This window comes from Panulirus ornatus, chromosome 54 (assembly GCF_036320965.1).
Source record: "Panulirus ornatus isolate Po-2019 chromosome 54, ASM3632096v1, whole genome shotgun sequence".
NCBI classification, from domain to species: domain Eukaryota; kingdom Metazoa; phylum Arthropoda; class Malacostraca; order Decapoda; family Palinuridae; genus Panulirus; species Panulirus ornatus.
In genome coordinates, this window is record NC_092277.1 from 5,248,239 (window position 1) to 5,274,243 (window position 26,005).

Consider the following 26,005-nt stretch of genomic DNA (forward strand, 5'->3'; position numbering starts at 1 on the left):
CATCGATCCAATTCACTCTATTCCATGCCCTCCTTTCACCCTCCTGCATGTTCAGGCCCCGATCACACAAAATCTTTTTCACTCCATCTTTCCACCTCCAATTTGGTCTCCCACTTCTCCTCGTTCCCTCCACCTCCGACACATATATCCTCTTGGTCAATCTTTCCTCACTCACTCTCTCCATGTGCCCAAACCATTTCAAAACACCCTCTTCTGCTCTCTCAACCACGCTCTTTTTACTTCCACACATCTCTCTTACCCTTACGTTACTTACTCGATCAAACCACCTCACACCACACATTGTCCTCAAACATCTCATTTCCAGCACATCCATCCTCCTGCGCACAACTCTATCCATAGCCCACGCCTCGCAACCATACAACATTGTTGGAACCACTATTCCTTCAAACATACCCATTTTTGCTTTCCGAGATAATGTTCTCGACTTCCACACATTCTTCAAGGCTCCCAGGATTTTCACCCCCTCCCCCACCCTATGATCCACTTCCGCTTCCATGGTTCCATCCGCTGCCAGATCCACTCCCAGATATCTAAAAGACTTTACTTCCTCCAGTTTTTCTCCATTCAAACTTACCTCCCAATTGTCTTGACCCTCAACCCTACTGTACCTAATAACCTTCCTCTTATTCACATTTACTCTTAACTTTCTTCTTTCACACACTTTACCAAACTTAGTCACCAGCTTCTGCAGTTTCTCACATGAATCAGCCACCAGCGCTGTATCATCAGCGAACAACAACTGACTCACTTCCCAATCTCTCTCATACTTGCCCCTCTTTCCAAAACTCTTGCATTCACCTCCCTAACATATATATATATATATATATATATATATATACATTTTTTTTTTTTTATACTTTGTCGCTGTCTCCCGCGTTTGCGAGGTAGCGCAAGGAAGCAGACGAAAGAAATGGCCCAACCCTCCCCATACACATGTACATACACACGTCCACACACGCAAATATACATACCTACACAGCTTTCCATGGTTTACCTCGGACGCTTCACATGCCTTGATTCAATCCACTGACAGCACGTCAACCCCTGTATACCACATCGCTCCAATTCACTCTATTCCTTGCCCTCCTTTCACCCTCCTGCATGTTTAGGCCCCGATCACACAAAATCCTTTTCACTCCATCTTTCCACCTCCAATTTGGTCTCCCTCTTCTCCTCGTTCCCTCCACCTCCGACACATATATCCTCTTGGTCAATCTTTCCTCACTCATTCTCTCCATGTGCCCAAACCATTTCAAAACACCCTCTTCTGCTCTCTCAACCACGCTCTTTTTATTTCCACACATCTCTCTTACCCTTACGTTACTTACTCGATCAAACCACCTCACACCACACATTGTCCTCAAACATCTCATTTCCAGCGCATCCATCCTCCTGCGCACAACTCTATCCATAGCCCACGCCTCGCAACCATACAACATTGTTGGAACTACTATTCCTTCAAACATACCCATTTTTGCTTTCCGGGATAATGTTCTCGACTTCCACACATTTTTCAAGGCTCCCAAAATTTTCGCCCCCTCCCCCACCCTATGATCCACTTCCGCTTCCATGGTTCCATCCGCTGACAGATCCACTCCCAGATATCTAAAACACTTCACTTCCTCCAGTTTTTCTCCATTCAAACTCACCTCCCAATTGACTTGACCCTCAACCCTACTGTACCTAATAACCTTGCTCTTATTCACATTTACTCTTAACTTTCTTCTTCCACACACTTTTCCAAACTCCGTCACCAGCTTCTGCAGTTTCTCACATGAATCCGCCACCAGCGCTGTATCATCAGCGAACAACAACTGACTCACTTCCCAAGCTCTCTCATCCACAACAGACTTCATACTTGCCCCTCTTTCCAAGACTCTTGCATTTACCTCCCTAACAACCCCATCCATAAACAAATTAAACAACCATGGAGACATCACATACCCCTGCCGCAAACCTACATTCACTGAGAACCAATCACTTTCCTCTCTTCCTACACGTACACATGCCTTACATCCTCGATAAAAACTTTTCACTGCTTCTAACAACTTGCCTCCCACACCATATATTCTTAATACCTTCCACAGAGCATCTCTATCAACTCTATCATATGCCTTCTCCAGATCCATAAATGCTACATACAAATCCATTTGCTTTTCTAAGTATTTCTCACATACATTCTTCAAAGCAAACACCTGATCCACACATCCTCTACCACTTCTGAAACCACACTGCTCTTCCCCAATCTGATGCTCTGTACATGCCTTCACCCTCTCAATCAATACCCTCCCATATAATTTACCAGGAATACTCAACAAACTTATACCTCTGTAATTTGAGCACTCACTCTTATCCCCTTTGCCTTTGTACAATGGCACTATGCACGCATTCCGCCAATCCTCAGGCACCTCACCATGAGTCATACATACATTAAATAACCTTACCAACCAGTCAACAATACAGTCACCCCCTTTTTTAATAAATTCCACTGCAATACCATCCAAACCTGCTGCCTTGCCGGCTTTCATCTTCCGCAAAGCTTTTACTACCTCTTCTCTGTTTACCAAATCATTTTCCCTAACCCTCTCACTTTGCACACCACCTCGACCAAAACACCCTATATCTGCCACTCTGTCATCAGACACATTCAACAAACCTTCAAAATTCTCATTCCATCTCCTTCTCACATCACCACTACTTGTTATCACCTCCCCATTTACGCCCTTCACTGAAGTTCCCATTTGCTCCCTTGTCTTACGCACCCTATTTACCTCCTTCCAGAACATCTTTTTATTCTCCCTAAAATTTAATGATACTCTCTCACCCCAACTCTCATTTGCCCTTTTTTTCACCTCTTGCACCTTTCTCTTGACCTCCTGTCTCTTTCTTTTATACTTCCCCCACTCAATTGCATTTTTTCCCTGCAAAAATCGTCCAAATGCCTCTCTCTTCTCTTTCACTAATACTCTTACTTCTTCATCCCACCACTCACTACCCTTTCTAAACAGCCCACCTCCCACTCTTCTCATGCCACAAGCATCTTTTGCGCAATCCATCACTGATTCCCTAAATACATCCCATTCCTCCCCCACTCCCCTTACTTCCATTGTTCTCACCTTTTTCCATTCTGTACACAGTCTCTCCTGATACTTCTTCACACAGGTCTCCTTCCCAAGCTCACTTACTCTCACCACCTTCTTCACCCCAACATTCACTCTTCTTTTCTGAAAACCCATACTAATCTTCACCTTAGCCTCCACAAGATAATGATCAGACATCCCTCCAGTTGCACCTCTCAGCACATTGACATCCAAAAGTCTCTCTTTCGCACGCCTGTCAATTAACACGTAATCCAATAACGCTCTCTGGCCATCTCTCCTACTTACATAAGTATACTTATGTATATCTCGCTTTTTAAACCAGGTATTCCCAATCATCAGTCCTTTTTCAGCACATAAATCTACAAGCTCTTCACCATTTCCATTTACAACACTGAACACCCCATGCATACCAATTATTCCCTCAACTGCCACATTACTCACCTTTGCATTCAAATCACCCATCACTATAACCCGGTCTCGTGTATCAAAACCGCTAACACACTCATTTAGCTGCTCCCAAAACACTTGCCTCTCATGATCTTTCTTCTCATGCCCAGGTGCATATGCACCAATAATCACCCACCTCTCTCCATCAACTTTCAATTTTACCCATATTAATCGAGAATTTACTTTCTTACATTCTATCACATACTCCCACAACTCCTGTTTTAGGAGTATTGCTACTCCTTCCCTTGCTCTTGTCCTCTCACTAACCCCTGACTTCACTCCCCAGACATTTCCAAACCACTCTTCCCCTTTACCCTTGAGCTTCGTTTCACTCAGAGCCAAAACATCCAGGTTCCTTTCCTCAAACATACTACCTATCTCTCCTTTTTTCACATCTTGGTTACATCCACACACATTTAGGCACCCCACTCTGAGCCTACGAGGAGGATGAGCACTCCCCGCGTGACTCCTTCTTCTGTTTCCCATTTTAGAAAGTTAATACAAGGAGGGGAGGATTTCCGGCCCCCCGCTCCCGTCCCCTCTAGTCGCTTTCTACGACACGCGAGGAATACGTGGGAAGTATTCTTTCACCCCTATCCCCAGGGATAATATACATATATATACACACACACACACACACGCACACACACACACACACACATACATATATATACATATGAAAAAATGTAAGAAACAATTTAGAAAACAAACTTTTAGCTTGAAATGAATGAAAAAATGAACGTCACATAATGGTTCAACCTCTGGCTATGGAAAAGGAAATGTACAATTTATTCACACAAACGTCAATAGCAGTTCTCATCAATTTCACCACTGAATCAATAAGCTTCAATGTCTAAGCTACATTTTTCTCCAACTTCACTATTTTCTTGTCAAAACACCATGCATGAAAACTATCACTCCAGTAACACAACTATAAACATTTACTTCCCCTTTAAAAAGTTCTGGGGAAGTCTGTCTCGATATACATATATATATATATATATATATATATATATATATATATATATATATATATATATATATATATATATATATATATATATATGAGCTTGAGAAGGAGACCTGTGTGAGGAAGTACCAGGAGAGACTGAGTACAGAATGGAAAAAGGTGAGAACAATGGAAGTAAGGGGAGTGGGGGAGGAATGGGATGTATTTAGGGAATCAGTGATGGATTGCGCAAAAGATGCTTGTGGCATGAGAAGAGTGGGAGGTGGGTTGATTAGAAAGGGTAGTGAGTGGTGGGATGAAGAAGTAAGAGTTTTAGTGAAAGAGAAGAGAGAGGCATTTGGACGATTTTTGCAGGGAAAAAATGCAATTGAGTGGGAGATGTATAAAAGAAAGAGACAGGAGGTCAAGAGAAAGGTGCAAGAGGTGAAAAAAAAGGGCAAATGAGAGTTGGGGTGAGAGAGTATCATTAAATTTTAGGGAGAATAAAAAGATGTTCTGGAAGGAGGTAAATAAAGTGCGTAAGACAAGGGAGCAAATGGGAACTTCGGTGAAGGGCGCAAGTGGGGAGGTGATAACAAGTAGTGGTGATGTGAGAAGGAGATGGAGTGAGTATTTTGAAGGTTTGTTGAATGTGTTTGATGACAGAGTGGCAGATATAGGGTGTTTTGGTCGAGGTGGTGTGCAAAGTGAGAGGGTTAGGGAAAATGATTTGGTAAACAGAGAAGAGGTAGTGAAAGCTTTGCGGAAGATGAAAGCCGGCAAGGCAGCAGGTTTGGATGGTATTGCAGTGGAATTTATTAAAAAAGGGGGTGACTGTATTGTTGACTGGTTGGTAAGGTTATTTAATGTATGTATGACTCATGGTGAGGTGCCTGAGGATTGGCGGAATGCGTGCATAGTGCCATTGTACAAAGGCAAAGGGGATAAGAGTGAGTGCTCAAATTACAGAGGTATAAGTTTGTTGAGTATTCCTGGTAAATTATATGGGAGGGTATTGATTGAGAGGGTGAAGGCATGTACAGAGCATCAGATTGGGGAAGAGCAGTGTGGTTTCAGAAGTGGTAGAGGATGTGTGGATCAGGTGTTTGCTTTGAAGAATGTATGTGAGAAATACTTAGAAAAGCAAATGGATTTGTATGTAGCATTTATGGATCTGGAGAAGGCATATGATAGAGTTGATAGAGATGCTCTGTGGAAGGTATTAAGAATATATGGTGTTGGAGGAAAGTTGTTAGAAGCAGTGAAAAGTTTTTATCGAGGATGTAAGGCATGTGTACTTGTAGGAAGAGAGGAAAGTGATTGGTTCTCAGTGAATGTAGGTTTGCGGCAGGGGTGTGTGATGTCTCCATGGTTGTTTAATTTGTTTATGGATGGGGTTGTTAGGGAGGTAAATGCAAGAGTTTTGGAAAGAGGGGCAAGTATGAAGTCTGTTGGGGATGAGAGAGCTTGGGAAGTGAGTCAGTTGTTGTTCGCTGATGATACAGCGCTGGTGGCTGATTCATGTGAGAAACTGCAGAAGCTGGTGACTGAGTTTGGAAAAGTGTGTGGAAGAAGAAAGTTAAGAGTAAATGTGAATAAGAGCAAGGTTATTAGGTACAGTAGGGTTGAGGGTCAAGTCAATTGGGAGGGGAGTTTGAATGGAGAAAAACTGGAGGAAGTGAAGTGTTTTAGATATCTGGGAGTGGATCTGGCAGCCGATGGGACCATGGAAGCGGAAGTGGATCATAGGGTGGGGGAGGGGGCGAAAATCCTGGGGGCCTTGAAGAATGTGTGGAAGTCGAGAACATTATCTCGGAAAGCAAAAATGGGTATGTTTGAAGGAATAGTGGTTCCAACAATGTTGTATGGTTGCGAGGCGTGGGCTATGGATAGAGTTGTGCGCAGGAGGATGGATGTGCTGGAAATGAGATGTTTGAGGACAATGTGTGGTGTGAGGTGGTTTGATCGAGTGAGTAACGTAAGGGTAAGAGAGATGTGTGGAAATAAAAAGAGCGTGGTTGAGAGAGCAGAAGAGGGTGTTTTGAAGTGGTTTGGGCACATGGAGAGAATGAGTGAGGAAAGATTGACCAAGAGGATATATGTGTCGGAGGTGGAGGGAACAAGGAGAAGAGGGAGACCAAATTGGAGGTGGAAAGATGGAGTGAAAAAGATTTTGTGTGATCGGGGCCTGAACATGCAGGAGGGTGAAAGGAGGGCAAGGAATAGAGTGAGTTGGAGCGATGTGGTATACCGGGGTTGACGTGCTGTCAGTGGATTGAAGCAGGGCATGTGAAGCGTCTGGGGTAAACCGTGGAAGGCTGTGTAGGTATGTATATTTGCGTGTGTGGACGTATGTATATACATGTGTATGGGGGGGTTGGGCCATTTCTTTCGTCTGTTTCCTTGCGCTACCTCGCAAACGCGGGAGACAGCGACAAAGTATAATAAATGAATAAATAAATAAAAAATATATATATATATATATAAGAGGATACATGTGTAGGAGGTGGAGGGACCGAGGAGAAGTGGGAGACCAAATTGGAGGTGGAAAGATGGAGTGAAAAAGATTTTGAGTGATCGGGGCCTGAACATGCAGGAGGGTGAAAAGCGGGCAAGGAATAGAGTGAATTGGACCGATGTGGTATACCGGGGTTGATGTGCTGTCAATGGATTGAATCAGGGCATGTGAAGTGTCTGGGGTAAACCATGGAAAGTTCTGTGGGGTCTGGATGTGGAAAGGGAGCTGTGGTTTTGGGCATTATTGCATGAATGCTAGAGACTGAGTGTGAATGAATGGGGCCTTTGTTGTCTTTTCCTAGCGCTACCTAGCACACATGAGGGGGGAGGGGGATGTTATTCCATGTGTGGCGAGGTGGCGATGGGAATGAATAAAGGCAGACAGTGTGAATTGTGTGCATGTGTATATATGTATATGTCTGTGTGTGTATATTGTGTACATTGAGATGTATGGGTATGTATATTTGCGTGTGGGGACGTGTATGTATATACATGTGTATGGGGTAGGTTGGGCCATTTCTTTCGTCTGTTTCCTTGCGCTACCTCGCAAACGCGGGAGACAGCGACAAAGCAAAATGAAAAATATAAAAGAAATATGGGTGTTATGTATATATGAGTGGATAGGCCATTCTTCATCTGTTTCCAGGCAATGACACAGAAAATGGTGATCAAGTATAATAAATAAAATAAATAGCGATGTTGTTTTCCTGTGGGGCAGTGTGGTGTCGGGAAGGAAGAAGGCAAGCAAGTATGAATATGTGCATGTGTATGTATGTATATGTCTGTGTATGTGTATGTATATGTATGTTTTTGTTGACATGTATATGTATATATGTGTATGTGGGTGTTTATGTATATATATGCGTATATGAGTGGATGGAAAAGACGACAAAGGCCACATTCGTTCATTTCATGTGTGGTGGGGTGGCGACGGGAATGAATAAGGGCAGACAGTATGAATTATGTACATGTGTATATATGTATATGTCTATGTGTGTGTATATATATATATATATATATATATATATATATATATATATATATATATATATATATATATATATATATATATATATATATATATGTATGCGTTGAGATGTATAGGTATGTGTATGTGCGTGTGGACGTGGACGTGTATGTATATACATGTGTATGTGGGTGGGTTGGGCCATTCTTTCGTCTTGTTTCCTTGCGCTACCTTGCTAACGTAGGAGATAACGACAAAGTATAATAAATAAATATGAATAATGAGCGGATGGGCTGTTCTTTGTCTGTTTCCTGCTGCTACCTCGCTGATGCGGGAAACAGCAATTAAGTATAATGAATAATGTATATGGTAGTAGATGGGTCTTTCTTCTGTCTTTCTGGTGCTACCACACTAATGTGGGAAATGGAGATCAAGTATAATAGATAAACTAAAAATGGAAACCAGGTTCTGTTTGGATCCTGAAGGAATTTCAAAAGCTTTTTGATATGTGTATCCATTGCCATATAGCCAAATTTGAAAGCTAAGATTCCATTTCAGTTAGACCTATTAACATTAAGTCTTGGTACCAATATTTAGATGGGGAACTAAAGTTTTGTTTGGGGTCTCAAAACACCTTCCATGACCAAGACTAGTGCAACCTAGTTAAAGAAAGGTTATGATTCCACTTCTGTCAGTCCTATAACACACTCTAAGCATCTTTAAACTCAATAACGTTGTAACTGTCCATCATTTTGAACTAATATCTAGTGTACTATACACAACCAAAACTTCGTTAAGATTCTGTACGTAACAGTCCCAAAGGAGATCACAAGATTACTCTCGGGTGGACACCCCCCATCTTTTTCCTCTTGTGCACCAACAGTACAAAAGCTTAGGGCTCGAGGCCTGTCTCATTTCTCTTTCCGTGTGTTGACAGGACACATTAGAAACAGACACTGACACAATCCAGATAAAAGAAAGGAGCCATTTACATATTATCATGGTGATAACTCAACATTTCCACTGAGTCGATTATAATGCCAACATCACAGGACACCATTCAACAGTATCCCCATATGTGTACAAGATTCAGGATGTCAAACATACACCAAAATACTGAGTTACCCACTTTTGGGATTAATCTTAAAGATTTTACTAATGCAATGCAACGGGTTGCAATCTTAAAGATTTTACTAATGCAATGCAAAGACTTGCAATCTTAAAGATTTTACTAATGCAATGCAAAGACTTGCAATCTTAAAGATTTTACTAATGCAATGCAAAGGCAAGCCTTGCCTATGAGAACTACTTCCATGATCAATATATGTCCTTGGCATGATGAGCAATTAACCACAACAGAAATTCATGGAACCATCCTGGTGAATACCTGCAAGGCCTTGTCTAATTAAAAGTCCAGAAAATCAAGCAATCAACAAGAAAAAAAAATATTCTGTAGGCATAAACTTGCATCAGAAACAACCACAGAGAAGTGTAAGATAAGCTTTGTAGCCGGCTGTACTGCCAAGATGAATTTATGAAAACTTGACGAGCTAACTAATCTATCATGGCCCAAATAATGGAATAAGTAATTGCTATTCATATCACCACAATCAAGAGATAATGATAAAGATCCTGCATCTTTCAAGGCCAAAAGTTAAGGTCACAAACTGAAAATGTTATATACTCTCGTGAGCACAACCAGCATCACTGCAAGTGAGTGATACAGGTTTGTGACCAGAGGATAACAGCTGTATTGCACACCAATGCCATCACAGGCCAAGGCAAGTATCAGGATTCTCTGAATAAGCATAAGCTGGCCTGACAAATATGGTGGTGGTCATAGATGGTGAAATTCTGGAGGATACACTCTAGTTAAGGGATAAAATGGTATTCTAATAACCTCTGAGCAAGTCTTCTGTTTGAGAATCACAGGAGTCAGTCTGGAGCTACAAAAATAGAATTAAGAGAACTGGAAGGGCTGGGAGACAGTGGTGAGAAACGTTTTTTCAAGGTGATTTAGAGTGACGTGTAAAAGAATAGAATACAGTCCATATTTATCTTTATTCTATAAAAAGAGTCAAGAGCTGCAGAAATTGACTACTGCTTTAATCACACAAAATTATGTGCTGATTAGACAGTAGATAAACACAAGTGGGATATGAAATGTAGAAACAATGTTCTGAAAGGAAATATTGTGGAAACAAATCATTTGAGAAATCAAAATAAAATTACAGAGCAGTTTATGTATCTGTACACCCTTGTCAATTATCAAGTACATCAACTTACTGTGGAAGCTCCAGTGTGGCATCTTGTGTGAAGCACTATTTCCTTCTCTCATTCTCATCCTGTGGAATGTTCTGAGCTCTTTCAAAGCTCATAGAGTATAAGGAATATTCCATAGAAGGAAAGTCCAGTTTTTTCAGAAGATGCATTCCCAAGACTCTGGTGGAAAAGTCCAAGGAAACTCCTGGATCTTTAATATGAAACTTTCGGCTGAAAGATGAAGCCCTAGAAAAAAATGAATGAATATCAGTCTTCATATTGTAGATCATAACAAATGCCTAGCCTGTTTTTATAAATGATTGGAAAGATATTAGAATAACTTCTAATACTTTATGACCAGATGAGGAGACTTAATTAACATTCACATATGATCCTTATGTCCAAACATACTAATTCAGATCTGAAGCAAATATTAATACACGTCAATGGATTGAACCAGGGCATGTGAAGCATCTGGGGTAAACCATGGAAACTTGTGTGGGGCCTGGATGTGGAAAGGGAGCTGTGGTTTCGGGCATTATTGCATGACAGCTAGAGACTGAGTGTGAACGAATGTGGCCTTTGTTGTCTTTTCCTAGCGCTACCTCGCACACATGAGGGGGGAGGGGGATGTTATTCCATGGCGAGGTGGCGATGAGAATGGATAAAGGCAGACAGTATGAATTATGTACATGTGTATATATGTAGCCTGTGTGTGTATATATATGTATACATTGAGATGTATAGGTATGTATATGTGCGTGTGTGGACGTGTATGTATATACATGTGTGTGTGGGTGGGTTGCGCCATTCTTTCGTCTGTTTCCTTGCGCTACCTCGCTAACGCGGGAGACAGCGACAAAGCAAAATAAATAAATAAATAAATAAAACCATAAAGACTGATCTAAATTGCAATCTCATTTAAAAAATACTGCAAAACTATAAAGTGAAATAATATGTTAAACTCATCACAACATGGGAGTGACATGAAAATCAAGGATTCAGTATGGAATATGAAATGAAAAACGCATGAATGGTGGATTATGAAATCTATTTTGTTAATCTTTCTCTCGTGGTTTGCACAGGGTTGGAGGCAATTACCTCATTAGAAGGCAATGTGGTAGAGTTTACTAGGACCCTAGAGATCTTATAGATATGCAAAACTCAAAAAACAAACCAATCCTGATAAGAACAACATACATCAAGTAATAGCTTTTTCACTTCCTGTGAACTTCTATGAATATAACAGTTAGGTAAATCATAAAAGTTTAACATTAATTCATACATGCATATTCTGAATCCTAGCATATCTATTTCACTACAGAATCGAGTCTCACATTCTGCAGTTTTTACACATCTTGTAAACATTTATCCAAATGTTCAACTTTTCACTGCATGCAGTCCCTCACTATGCCTGTCTATCTTACTGTATCCTCAAGGATGGATTATATAAAAAAAAAAACACCGCATTTGTATCTTAAAGATAAAACTTACTCTGGTTGATTGATCAGGTTCAGCACAGAAGCCATCTGCCTCCTCATGAGTCAGGAAAATTGGTTTGTCAAGCCATGGCAACTGCTTTATGAACTGGTTTGAGCTTCGTCTGAAATTATGAAGTTACATTATATGTTAATCTAAGCTATATGGATACATTTTCATTCGCTTACAAGTCAACAAAGGAAGCCCATTAAGATATAACTACATCAACATATTCAAATTTTATTTATTATACTTTGTCGCAGTTTCCCACGTTAGCGAGATAGCGCAAGGAAACAGACGGAAGAATGGCCCAACCCACCAACATACACATGTATATACATACACGTCCACACACGCAAATATACATGCCTATACATCTCAACGTGTATATATATATATATATATATATATATATATATATATATATATATATATATATATTTTTTTTTTTTTTTTCCAAAAGAAGGAACAGAGAAGAGGGCCAGGTGAGGATATTCCCTCAAAGGCCCAGTCCTCTGTTCTTAACGCTACCTCGCTATCGCGGGAAATGGCGAATAGTATGAAAAAAAAAAAAAAATATATATATACATAAATATATATATATATATATATATATATATATATATATATATATATATATATATATATCTTTCTTTCACACTTCGCCATTTCCCGCGTTAGCGAGGTAGCGTTAAGAACAGAGGACTGAGCCTTTGAGGAAATATCCTCACCTGGCCCCCTTCTCTGTTCTTTCTTTTGGAAAAAAAAAAAACGAGAGGGGAGGATTTCCAGCCCCCCGCTCCCTCCCTTTTTAGTCGCCTTCTACGACACGCAGGGAATACGTGGGAAGTATTCTTTCTCCCCTATCCCCAGGGATATATATATATATATATATATATATATATATATATATATATATATATATATATATATATATATATATATATATATATTTAGGAATAGAGTGAATTGGAGCGATGTGGTATACCGGGGTTGACGTGCTGTCAGTGGATTGAATCAAGGCATGTGAAGCGTCTGGGGTAAACCATGGAAAGCTGTGTAGGTATGTATATTTGCGTGTGTGGACGTATGTATATACATGTGTATGGGGGGGGGGTTGGGCCATTTCTTTCGTCTGTTTCCTTGCGCTACCTCGCAAACGCGGGAGACAGCGACAAAGTATAAAAAAAAAAAAAAAAAATATATATATATATATATATATATATATATATATATATATATATATATATTCTTCTTATACCATTCGCCATTTCCAGCGGAAGCGAGGTAGCTTTAGGAACAGAGGACTGAGCCTTTGAGGGAAATCCCCACTTGGCCCACTTCTCTGTTCCTTCCTTTGGAAAATCAAAAATGAGAGGGGAGGATTTCCAGCCCTCCCCTCCTTTCCCTTTTAGTCGCCTTCTACGACACGCAGGGAATACGTGGGAAGTATTCTTTCTCCCCTATCCCCAGGGATAATATATATATATATATATATATGTATATATATATATATATATATATATATATATATATATATATATATATATGTATATATATATATATATATATCATTTATCTTGCTTTGTCGCCGTCTCCCGCGCTAACAAGGTAGCGCAAGGAAACAGACGAAAGAATGGTCCAACCCACCCACATACACATGTATATACATACACGTCCACACACGCAAATATAATACCTATACATCTCAACGTATACATATATATACACACACAGACATATACATATATACACATGTACATAATTCATATTGTCTGCCTATATTCATTCCCATCGCCACCTCGCCACACATGAAATAACAACCCCCTCCCCCCTCATGTGTGCGAGGTAGCGCTAGGAAAAGACAACAAAGGCCCCTTTCGTTCACATTCAGTCTCTAGCCATCATGTAATAATGCACCGAAACCACAGCTCCCTTTCCACATCCAGGCCCCACACAACTTTCCATGGTTTACCCCAGACGCTTCACATGCCCTGGTTCAATCCATTGACAGCACGTCCACCCCGGTATACCACATCGTTCCAATTCACTCTATTCCTTGCACGCCTTTCACCCTCCTGCATGTTCAGGCCCCAATCACTCAAAATCTTTTTCACTCCATCTTTCCACCTCCAATTTGGTCTCCCACTTCTCCTCGTTCCCTCCACCTCTGATACATATATCCTTTTTGTCAATCTTTCCTCACTCATTCTCTCCATGTGACCAAACCGTTTCAAAACACCCTCTTCTGCTCTCTCAACCACACTCTTTTTATTGCCACACATCTCTCTTACCCTATTATTACTTACTCGATCAAACCACCTCACACCACATATTGTCCTCAAACATCTCATTTCCAGCACATCCAACCTCCTGCGCACAACTATATCCATAGCCCACGCCTCGCAACCATACAACATTGTTGGAACCACTATTCCTTCAAACATACCCATTTTTGCTTTCCGAGACAACGTTCTCGACTTCCACACATTCTTCAAGGCTCCCTGAATTTTCGCCCCCTCCCCTACCCTATGATTCACCTCCGCTTCCATGGTTCCATTCGCTGCCAAATCCACTCCCAGATTTCTAAAACACTTCACTTCCTCCAGTTTTTCTCTATTCAAACTTACCTCCCACTTGACTTGACCCTCAACCCTACTGTACCCAATAACCTTGCTCTTATTCACATTTACTCTCAACTTTCTTCTTTCACACACTTTACCAAACTCAGTCACCAGCTTCTGCAGTTTCTCACATGAATCAGCCACCAGCGCTGTATCATCAGCGAACAACAACTGACTCACTTCCCAAGCTCTCTCATTCACAACAGACTGCATACTTGCCCCTCTTTCCAAAACCCTTATATATATATATATATATATATATATATATATATATATATATATATATATATATATATATATATATATATATATATATATATATATATTTTTTTTTTTTTTCTTTCTTTTTTTTTTTTTGCTTTGTCGCTGTCTCCCGCGCTTGCGAGGTAGCGCAAGGAAACAGACGAAAGAAATGGCCCAACCCACCCCCATACACATGTATATACATACGTCCACACACGCAAATATACATACCTACACAGCTTTCCATGGTTTACCCCAGACGCTTCACATGCCCTGATTCAATCCACTGACAGCACGTCAACCCCGGTATACCACATCGTTCCAATTCACTCTGTTCCTTGCACACCTTTCACCCTCCTGCATGTTCAGGCCCCGATCACTCAAAATCTTTTTCACTCCATCTTTTCACCTCCAATTTGGTCTCCCACTTCTCGTTCCCTCCACCTCTGACACATATATCCTCTTTGTCAATCTTTCCTCACTCATTCTCTCCATGTGACCAAACCATTTCAAAACACCCTCTTCTGCTCTCTCAACCACACCCTTTTTATTACCACACATCTCTCTTACCCTATCATTACTTACTCGATCAAACCACCTCACACCACATATTGTCCTCAAACATCTCATTTCCAGCACATCCACCCTCCTGCGCACAACTCTATCTATAGCCCACGCCTCGCAACCATATAAATTGTTGAAACCACTATTCCTTCAAACATACCCATTTTTGCTTTCCGAGATAACGTTCTCGACTTCCACACATTCTTCAAGGCTCCCAGAAATTTCGCCCCCTCCCCAACCCTATGATTCACTTCCGCTTCCATGGTTCCATCCGCTGCAAATCCACTCCCAGATATCTAAAACACTTCACTTCCTCCAGTTTTTCTCCATTCAAACTTACCTCCCAATTGACTTGACCCTCAACCCTACTGTACCTAATAACCTTGCTCTTATTCACATTTACTCTCAACTTTCTTCTTCACACACTTTACCAAACTCAGTCACCAGCTTCTGCAGTTTCTCACATGAATCAGCCACCAGCGCTGTATCATCAGCGAACAACAACTGACTCACTTCCCAAGCTCTCTCATCCCCAACAGACTTCATACTTGCCCCTCTTTCCAGGACTCTTGCATTTACCTCCCTAACAACCCCATCTATAAACAAATTAAACAACCATGGAGACATCACACACCCCTGCCGCAAACCTACATTCACTGAGAACCAATCACTTTCCTCTCTTCCTATATATATATATATATATATATATATATATATGTTTTTTTTTCATTTTGCTTTGTCGCTGTCTCCCGCGTTTGCGAGGTAGCGCAAGGAAATAGACGAAAGAAATGGCCCAACCCACCCCCATTCACATGTATATACATACACGTCCACACACGCAAATATACATACCTATACATCTCAATGTACACATATATATACACACACAGACACATACATATATACCCATTCACACAATTCACACTGTCTGCCTTTATTCATTCCCATCGCCACCTCACCACACATGGAATACCATCCCCCTCCCCCCTCATATTTGCGAGGTAGCGCTAGGAAAAGACAACAAAAGCCCCATTCGTTCACACTCAGTCTCTAGCTGTCATGCAATAATACCCGAAACCACAGCTCTCTTTCCACAACCAGGCCCCACACAACTTTCCATAGTTTAACCCAGACGCTTCACATGCCCTGATTCAATCCACTTACAGCACGTCAACCCCGGTATACCACATCGATCCAATTCACTCTATTCCTTGCCCGCCTTTCACCCTCCTGCATGTTCAGGCCCCGATCACTCAAAATCTTTTTCACTCCATCTTTCCACCTCCAATTTGGTCTCCCACTTCTCCTCGTTCCCTCCACCTCCGACACATATATCCTCTTGGTCAATCTTTCCTCACTCATTCTCTCCATGTGCCCAAACCATTTCAAAACACCCTCTTCTGCTCTCTCAACCACGCTGTTTTTATTTCCACACATCTGTCTTACCCTTACATTACTTACTCGATCAAACCACCTCACACCACACATTGTCCTCAAACATCTCATTTCCAGCACATCCACCCTCCTGCGCACAACCCTATCCATAGCCCACGCCTCGCAACCATATAAATTGTTGAAACCACTATTCCTTCAAACATACCCATTTTTGCTTTCCAAGATAACGTTCTCGACTTCCACACATTCTTCAACGCTCCCAGAACTTTCGCCTCCTCTCAAACCATATGATTCACTTCCGCTTCCATGGTTCCGTCCGCTGCTAAATCCACTCCCAGATATCTAAAACACTTCACTTCCTCCAGTTTTTCTCCATTCAAACTTACCTCCCAATTAACTTGTCCCTCAACCCTACTGTACCTAATAACCTTGCTCTTATTCACATTTACTCTCAACTTTCTTCTTTCACACACTTTACCAAACTCCGTCACCAGCTTCTGCAGTTTCTCACATTAATCAGCCACCAGCGCTGTATCATCAGCGAACAACAACGGACTCACTTCCCTAGCTCTCATCCACAACAGACTGCATACTTGCCCCTCTTTCCAAAACTCTTGCATTCGCCTTCCTAACAACCCCATCCATAAACACATCAACATATTTATCTAAATAATTTCATTAGATTCTATGCAGCCTTCGAGTAGATGCCCTCCCAAAGGTAAGTACATTTTTCCTAAGATCTTATAATTAACAGCTATTCCATTAACAAATTTACCTGTAGATGACCAAACCATCGTTATATTTACCAATAAAGTATCACATCAAATAAAATGATTAGGCTTTACTGGTCAAACTTTTTGAAAAGAAAGTGGGGAAGGAATTGATGAGAAAATGAAACAATATTCATCAGTCTATGCTAATGGTACAGAAAGGATTTTCCATACATCATGGAAGGCTGATTAATAACTGGATCACTCCTATGATGGAGAGAAAATTATTTCAGTGGGAGGGAACAAAGCACACAGGGTTCATTTCTTTGAACATTATTGTTCTTGATCTATATCAATGGCTTACCTGAAGGCATTGAATCCTACCTGAATATGTTTGCAAGTGACACAAAAGTCATGAGGGAAATGAAAAATAAAGAGGACTGCATCATTTCATCAGCATGAAACATGGCCTCAAAATTATTACTTAGCAGAACATTAACTTTAGGATTGTGAGTGTCAAAAGACCATCATCAGTAACCTGCTGCCAGAGCTCCATATTAGGAGAAAAGTGACAAACTGTCTGCTAGCAAATATCAGAATAGCTTTCAAGTATATGGAATAGGAAATGTTCTGTGAGCCAATCATATCTTACATAAGGCCAAAACTGGAATGTGCTTCTCAGGTTTGGTTATTGCACCTTAAGAAGCACAAATAACTCAAAGAGGTCCAGAGGTGGGCAACAGAGATGGTACCAGAATCAAGAGATTTAAGTTACAGGGAAAGGCTGGAGGCTTTAAATTCATCCATCATAGAAGAAAAAAGACTGAGGGGTGACCTGATCACAAACTTTAAGATCTAAAAAAGAGATTGACAATATGGATGGTGGACAGTTATTTAAGAAATGCAGGGTTGGAGCAACCAGAGGATATAACATGAAAAACATAGTGAAAAAAAAAGATTTAAAGAAATACTTTAATAGTGGTAGAGTGGTGGATGAATGGAAAAGATTGACTGAGGAAATGGTTACTACAAAGAGCATATATGATAGTAGAGAATGTCCAGGTGTAAAACATCTTCCCTCATACAGTACAAACAGCTAATTACAAATACACAATTACTGGAGAGAGAACATTGTTATCACATACCAGTGGCATCCACAGAACTGAGGACAGTGGCATTACATACCAGTGGCAATCCACTGAACAGAAAACAATGACGCTACATACCAGTGGCACTCCACTAAACAGAGGACAGTGGGGTTACACGCCAGTGGCACTTCACTAAACAGAGGACAGTGGGGTTACACGCCAGTGGCACTTCACTAAACAGAGGACAGTCCCTTTTAGAAAGTTACAATGCAAGGAGGGGAGGGTTTCTAGCCCCCTGTTCCCGTCCCCTTTAGTCGGTATAAGAGAATGCGGTCGGAGGTCAAAAATAAGGTGGACTACACTCTCATCTTCTCTACAATCTAACCTACACAACTCCCCCCCCCCCCCTTCATCTTCACTACACCCTCGCCTACACTTCAATACGTCTTCAATATACTTGACATGGTCGACCATATTCACTACACCGTCATGCTCACTACACGCTGATCTTCACTATTTTCTCGGAAGATAATCCTTCACTACATATGTAGTTCACTATAATTCATGATCTGGGATATAAGAGTATGTGTCAGGTGAGTTCTTACTCTTAGTTATACCAAAATGTCCTCTGACGACACATTTGTCAGTGAATCAGTGGTGGTGGACGACGGGTTGGGGAAGGTGCCCCACCACGCACCCGCCCTCCATCGTGAACAGCCACGCAGCGATCCATTCAGCTCCATCTCCTTCTTGGAAATCGACCAGGCAGATGAATACGCACGTCTCCTCACTGAAGATGAACGCCATCTCGCCGTGCGTCCAGGCCACGATGTCGTGCGACGCATAAGGGTGCTGGGCAAGGGGGGAAACGGGAGCGTGGAAATGGTTCGTTTTAATGGTGAGAGAATGGTTATGAAAACTCTCTTGAGGAGGGAAAACATTCCTGGATTGCTGAAAGAAATTAGGATTCAGCGTGAACTAGCAGGCGCTGGAGGAGCCCCCGAGATCCATGGAGTGAGCCTGGTGCCTGCCAGGGTGATAATGACTTACACTGGCCAGACGTACGGCCGCTACATCGAGACATGCATGCAGCTGGAAGTGATCCGGAAGCTCATCCTCGTGGCCCAGAAACTTCACGAAATCCACGAGAAGGGTTTCGCCCACAATGATCTCAAATTGAACAATATAACTGTTGGCGTTTCCAAGGATGACATCCACATTATTGACTTCGGCCTTAGCACCAGGCTTGGAGAAGTCCTCTGGCCCTCCGGCAAAACAAGTCCTAGACGGCCCTGGATTGCACCCGAGTTGTACGAAGCAAAGCCCTCTACCCGAGCAAGCGACGTCTATTCATTTGGTGAGGTCATTGCCAAAGCCAAGAACGAGTTGTTCGACCCAAACATGTGTCGTGCTTTGACCCTGCTTCAGGTTTCTGCCAAGCAGGAGTGTCCCGCAGACCGACTCTCCCTCCATGACCTGATAAGAGAACTTAGCGTTATCACCAAAGCTGCCGAAGCTTCCTGATAAGTTGAAAGGCGAGGATGCCTCAGAACCATTCTCAATCAATATTATTTTGTGTACTAGAAGAAGATGATATATGGTATATACGTGTATTTATATCAAACCCGTAATTCAAATATCTTTCATTTGGGTTCTACTAAAAGACAGTAAGGTATAAAATATAAAAGCTAAAAAGAAAAAAAAGCATTCTTTAATTCTAAAATAATATATGTATGACTCTCTTACTTATCCTGTCTATCTTCAGTATTATGTACGTCACCATGAAGAAGTAAGATTATTAGTGAAAGAGAAGAGAGAGGCATTTGGACGATTTTTGCAGGGAAATAGTGCAAATGAGTGGGAAATGTATAAAAGAAAGAGGCAGGAGGTCAAGAGAAAGGTGCAAGAGGTGAAAAAGAGGGCAAATGAGAGTTGGGGTGAGAGAGTATCATTAAATTCTAGGGAGAATAAAAAGATGTTTTGGAAGGAGGTAAAGTGCGTAGGACAAGGGAAACAAATGGGAACATCGGTGAAGGGGGCAAGTGGGGAGGTGATAACAAGTAGTGGTGATGTGAGAATATGGAGTGAGTATTTTGAAGGTTTGTTGAATGTGTTTGATGATAGAGTGGCAGATATAGGGTGATTTGGTCGAGGTGGTGTGCAAAGTCAGAGGGTTAGGGAAAATGATTTGGTAAACAGAGAAGAGGTAGTAAGAGCTTTGCGGAAGATGAAAGCCAGCAAGGCGGCGGGTTTGGATGGTATTGCAGTGGAATTTCTCAAAAAAGGGGGTGACTGTATTGTTGACTGGTTGGTAAGGTTATTCAATGAATGTATGACTCATGGTGAGGTGCCTGAGGATTGGAGGAATGGTTGCATAGTGCCATTGTACAAAGGCAAAGGGGATAAAGGTGAGTGCTCAAATTATAGAGGTATAAGTTTGTTGAGTATTCCTGGGAAATTATATGGGAGGGTGTTGATTGAGAGGGTGAAGGCATGTACAGAGCATCAGATTGGGGAAGTGCAGTGTGGTTTCAGAAGTTGTAGAGGATGTGTGGATCAGGTGTTTACTTTGAAGAATGTATGTGAGAAATACTTAGAAAAGCAAATGGATTTGTATATAGCATATATGGATCTGGAGAAGATATATTATAGAGATGATAGAGATGCTCTGTGGAAGGTATTAAGAATATATGGTGTGGGGGGAAGTTGTTAGAAGCAGTGAAAATTTTTTATCGAGGATGTAAGGCATGTGTACGAGTAGGAAGAGACGAAAGTGATTGGTTCTCAGTGAATGTCGGTTAGCGGCAGGGGTGCGTGATGTCTCTATGGTTGTTTAATTTGCTTATGGATGGGGTTGTTAGGGAGGTGAATGCAAGAGTTTTGGAGAGAGGGGCAAGTATGCAGTCTGTTGTGGATGAGAGAGCTTGGGAAGTGAGTCAGTTGTTCGCTGATGATACAGCGCTGGTGGCTGATTCATGTGAGAAACTGCAGAAGCTGGTGACTGAGTTTTGGTAAAGTGGGTAAAAGAAGAAAGCTGAGAGTAAATGTGAATAAGAGCAAGGTTATTAGGTACAGTTGGGTTGATGGACAAGTCAATTGGGAGATAAGTTTGAATGAAGAAAAACTGGAGGAAGTGAAGTGTTTTAGATATCTGGGAGTGGATTTGGCAGCGGATGTAACCATGGAAGCGGAAGTGAATCATAGGGTGGGGGAGGGGTCGAAGGCTCTGGGAGCGTTGAAAAAGTGTGGAATTCGAGAACGTTATCTTGGGAAGCAAAAATGGGTATGTTTGAGGGAATAGTTGTTCCAACAATGTTATATGGTTGTGAGGCGTGGGCTATACTATCTATGATAGAGTTGTTCGGAGGAGGGTGAATGTGCTGGAAATGAGATGTTTGAGGACAATGTGTGGTGTGAGGTGGTTTGATCGAGTAAGTAATAACAGGGTAAGAGAGGTGTGTGGTAATAAAAAGAGTGTGGTTGAGAGAGCAGAGGAGGATGTTTTGAAATGGTTTGGTCATATGGAGAGAATGTGTGAGGAAAGATTGACCAAGAGGATATATGTGTCAGAGGTGGAGGGAACGAGAAGTGGGACACCAAATTGGAGGTGGAGAGATGGAGTGAAAAAGATTTTGAGTGATAGGTGCCTGAACATGCAGTAGGGTGAAAGGCGTGCAAGGAATAGAGCGAATTGGAACGATGGGTATACCGGGGTCGACGTGCTGTGAATGGATTGAATCAGGGCATGTGAAGCGTCTGAGGCAAACCGTAGAAAGCTCTCTGGGGCCTGGATGTGGAAAGGCAGCTGTGGTTTCGATGCATTATATATGACAGCTAGAGACTGAGTGTGAACGAATGTGGCCTTTGTTGTCTTTTCGTAGCGCTACCTCGCGCACATGCGGGGGGAGGGGGTTGTCATTTCATCTGTGGTGGAGCGGCGATGGCGAGGGCAGACTATGAATTATGTAAGTGTGTATATAAGTCTGCGTGTGTATATATATGCATATATGTATTCGTTGAGATGTACAAGTATGTATATGTGCGTGTGTGGACGTGTATGTATATACATGTGTATGTGGGTGGGTTGGGCCATTCTTTCGTCTGTTTCCTTGCGCTACCTCGGTAACGCGGGAGACAGCGACAAAGTATACTAAATAAATAATAATAAATAAATGTATATTATATATATATATATATATATATATATATATATATATATATATATATATATATATATATATATATGATGTGAGAAGGAGATGGAGTGAGTATTTGAAGGTTTGTTGAATGTGTTTCATGATAGAGTCGCGGATATAGGGTGTTTCGGTCGAGGTGGTGTGCAAAGTGGGAGGGTTAGGTAAAATGATTTGGTAAACAGAGAGGAGGTAGTAAAAGCTTTGCGGAAGATGAAAGCCGACAAGGCAGCGGGTTTGGATGGTATTGCAGTGGAATTTATTAAAAAAGGGGGTGACTGTATTGTTGACTGGTTGGTAAGGTTATTTAATGTATGTATGACTCATGGTGAGGTGCCTGAGGATTGGCGGAATGCTTGCATAGTGCCATTGTACAAAGGCAAAGGGGATAAGAGTGAGTGCTCAAATTACAGAGGTATAAGTCTGTTGAGTATTCCTGGTAAATTATATGGGAGGGTATTGATTGAGAGGGTGAAGGCATGTACAGAGCATCAGATTGGGGAAGAGCAGTGTGGTTTCAGAAGTTGTAGAGGATGCGTGGATCAGGTGTTTGCTTTGAAGAATGTATGTGAGAAATACATAGAAAAGTAAATGGATTTGTATGTAGCATATATGGATCTGGAGAAGGCATATGATAGAGTTGATAGAGATGCTCTGTGGAAGGTATTAAGAATGTATGGTGTGGGAGGCAAGTTGTTAGAAGCAGTGAAAAGCTTTTTTCGAGGTTGTAAAGTAGGAAGAGAGGAAAGTGATTGGTTCTCAGTGAATGTAAGTTTGCGGCAGGCGTGTGTGATGTCTCCATGGTTGTTTAATTTGTTTATGGATGGGGTTGTTAGGGAGGTGAATGCAAGGGTTTTGGAAAGAGGGGCAAGTATGCAGTCTGTTGTGGATGAGAGAGCTTGGGAAGTGAGTTAGTTGGTGTTCGCTGATGATACAGCGCTGGTGGCTGATTCGGGTGAGAAACTGCAGAAGCTGGTGACTGAGTTTGGTAAAGTGTGTGAAAGAAGAAAGTTGAGAGTACACGTGAATAAGAGCTAGGTTATCAGGTACAGTAGGGTTGAGGGTCAAGTCAAGTCAAGTCCACACACGCAAATATACATACCTATACATCTCAATATATACATATATATACACACAGACATATACATATATACACATGTACATAATTCATGCTGTCTGCCTTTATTCATTCCCATCGCCACCGCGCCACACATGGAATAACAAACCCCTACCCCCTCATGTGTGCGAGATAGCGCTAGGAAACGACAACAAAGGCCCCATTCGTTCACACTCAGACTCTAGCTGTCATGTAATAATGCACCGAAACCACAGCTCCCTTTCCACATCCAGGCCCCACAGAACTTTCCATGGTTTACCCCAGACGCTTCACATGCCCTTGTTGAATCCATTGACAGCACGTCGACCCCGGTATAACACATCGTTCCGATTCACTCTATTCCTTGCACGCCTTTCACCCTCCTGCATGTTCAGGCCCGATCACTCAAAATCTTTTTCACTCCATCTTTCCACCTCCAATTTGGTGTCCCACTTCTCCTCGTTCCCTCCACCTCCGACACATATATCCTCTTGGTCAATCTTTCCTCACTCATTCTCTCCATGTGACCAAACCATTTCAAAACACCCTCTTCTGCTCTCTCAACCACACTCTTTTTATTACCACACATCTCTCTTGCCCTATTGTTACTTACTCGATCAAACCACCTCACACCACATATTGTCCTCAAACATCTCATTTCCAGCACATCCACCCTCCTGCGCACGATTCTATCCATAGCCCACGCCTCGCAACCATACAACATTGTTGGAACCAATATTCCTTCAAACATACCCATTTTTGCTTTCGGAGGTAAAGTTCTCGACTTCCACACATTCTTCAAGACTTCCCTATGATTCACCTACGCTTCCATGGTTCCATCCGCTGCCAAATCCACTCCCAGATATCTAAAACACTTCACTTCCTCCAGTTTTTCTCCATTCAAAGTTACCTCCCAATTGACTTGACCCTCAACCCTACTGTACCTAATAACCTCACAAGTAGTGGTGATGTGAGAAGGAGATGGAGTGAGTATTTTGAAGGTTTGTTGAATGTGTTTGATGATAGAGTGGCAGATATAGGGTGTTTTGGTCGAGATGGTGTGCAAAGTGAGAGGGTTAAGGAAAATGATTTGGTAAACAGAGAAGAGGTAGTAAAAGCTTTGCGGAAGATGAAAGCCGGCAAGGCTGCGGGTTTGGATGGTATTGCAGTGGAATTTATTAAAAAAGGGGGTGACTGTATTGTTGACTGGTTGGTAAGGTTATATAATGTATGTATGATTCATGGTGAGGTGCCTGAGGATTGGCGGAATGCGTGCATAGTGCCATTGTACAAAGGCAAAGGGGATAAGAGTGAGTGCTCAAATTACAGAGGTATAAGTTTGTTCAGTATTCCTGCTAAATTATATGGGAGGGTATTGATTGAGAGGTGAAGGCATGTACAGAGCATCAGATTGGGGAAGAGCAGTGTGGTTTCAGAAGTGGTAGAGGATGTGTGGATCAGGTGTTTGCTTTGAAGAATGTATGTGAGAAATACTTAGAAAAGCAAATGGATTTGTATGTAGCATTTATGGATCTGGAGAAGGCATATGATAGAGTTGATAGAGATGCTCTGTGGAAGGTATTAAGAATATATGGTGTGGGAGGCAAGTTGTTAGAAGCAGTGAAAAGTCTTTTATCGAGGATGTAAGGCATGTGTACGTGTAGGAAGAGAGGAAAGTGATTGGTTCTCAGTGAATGTAGGTTTGCGGCAGGGGTGTGTGATGTCTCCATGGTTGTTTAATTTGTTTATGGATGGGGTTGTTCGGGAGGTGAATGCAAGAGTTTTGGAGAGAGGGGCAAGTATGAAGTCTGTTGTGGATGAGAGAGCTTGGGAAGTGAGTCAGTTGTTGTTCGCTGATGATACAGCGCTGGTGGCTGATTCATGTGAGAAACTGCAGAAGCTGGTGACTGAGTTTGGTAAAGTGTGTGAAAGAAGAAAGTTAAGAGTAAATGTGAATAAGAGCAAGGTAATTAGGTACAGTAGGGTTGAGGGTCAAGTCAATTGGGAGGTAAGTTTGAATGGAGAAAAACTGGAGGAAGTAAAGTGCTTTAGATATCTGGGAGTGGATCTGGCAGCGGATGGAACCATGGAAGCGGAAGTGGATAATAGGGTGGGGGAGGGGGCGAAAATCCTGGGAGCCTTGAAGAATGTGTGGAAGTCGAGAACATTATCTCGGAAAGCAAAAATGGGTATGTTTGAAGGAATAGTGGTTCCAACAATGTTGTATGGTTGCGAGGCGTGGGCTATGGATAGAGTTGTGCGCAGGAGGGTGGATGTGCTGGAAATGAGATGTTTGAGGACAATGTGTGGTGTGAGGTGGTTTGATCGAGTAAGTATCGTAAGGGTAAG

At 41.8% G+C, this 26,005-nt stretch overlaps 1 protein-coding gene across 9 annotated transcripts in view; it reads right to left on the reverse strand.

Moving 5' to 3' along the window:
• LOC139765362 (uncharacterized) overlaps positions 1–24,360 on the reverse strand; it is a 574,294-nt gene extending 549,934 nt beyond the window's left edge. For 8 of the 9 annotated variants that reach the window (XR_011716647.1, XR_011716648.1, XR_011716650.1 and 5 more), the window contains exon 1: positions 18,973–24,360. The gene's annotated coding sequence lies outside the window, so the exon portion shown is untranslated. The remainder of the gene's footprint in view (positions 1–18,972) is intronic. The other variant, XR_011716651.1, reaches the window with a different exon arrangement.
• Positions 24,361–26,005: the final 1,645 nt, after the last annotated feature.